At 39.2% G+C, this 863-nt stretch overlaps 1 long non-coding RNA gene across 2 annotated transcripts in view; it reads right to left on the reverse strand.

The window, feature by feature from the left end:
- Nucleotides 1-455, reverse strand: part of LOC104991449 — an 8251-nt gene extending 7796 nt beyond the window's left edge. For both annotated transcript variants that reach the window (XR_825610.1, XR_825611.1), the window contains exon 1: nucleotides 361-455. This is a non-coding gene — a long non-coding RNA (uncharacterized LOC104991449). The remainder of the gene's footprint in view (nucleotides 1-360) is intronic.
- Between the last annotated feature and the right edge of the window lie 408 nt (nucleotides 456-863).

Here is an 863-nt window from a genome sequence, read left to right on the forward strand (position 1 = left end):
CATCCCTCTGGGTCGTCCCAGTGCACTAGCCCCAAGCATCCAGTATCATGCATCGATACTTCTAGAACTTGGGAGCTAAGATACTGAAGGGAGGAGGATTAATATCTCAGTTTACAAAGCTGGGAATCAAGAAATAATAGGTCCAGTAGAGAGCATAAGAAACAAAGATGTAAATAAAGTGCTTACAAGTACAGAGCTTCGTAACAGAGGATATACAATTAGTAGAAAAATGATAAAAGGTGAAGAAGGGGAAAGGTATAATAGAAAGTATACAAATAAATGAAATCCTTATTTTTCCTAATAAGAAGTAAATAAATACTATCAAATTTAAGTCAAGAAAAAGCAAAATGCAATACTTACCACTTGTTAGCTATTGTGATTGATGACTTCCCACTTTGCACCAGGAACCTTCCCAACTGCTTGGTATGAATTCACTTCCTTTTAATTCTCACAATGATCCTATAAGAAAGGAAACTGAAGCTCAGAGAGGTGAAGCAATGTACTCAAAGCACACAGCTAGTGCTAGAGCCAGACTCCAAGTCCAGGTTCCTGTCTCCTGGGCACACATTCTCACACTATTGCAGCTCCCAATGTAGTAATAGCATTGAAAGACACTGATTAACTATCTAAAGAAGAAGCTTTTCCTTGGGAAGGAATGAGCAGAACCCTCTGTACAAATTGATCTGTTCTAACCATATGCACTTAGGACTGGATTGTTTTACTCTAAGACAGCAGCAGTCACTTTATAGCAGTCAGTAACCCAAAGAATGGGGTGGTTTCTAGTGCTACCACCTTAAAGATGATGGAAGAAGCTGAATTAAATGACAAGAAGAAATGTGTGCCTCGGACAGATATTGTCCGGC

The sequence above is a fragment of the Bison bison genome, unplaced genomic scaffold (assembly GCF_000754665.1).
Source record: "Bison bison bison isolate TAMUID 2011002044 unplaced genomic scaffold, Bison_UMD1.0 scf7180017847791, whole genome shotgun sequence".
Lineage (NCBI taxonomy): Eukaryota > Metazoa > Chordata > Mammalia > Artiodactyla > Bovidae > Bison > Bison bison.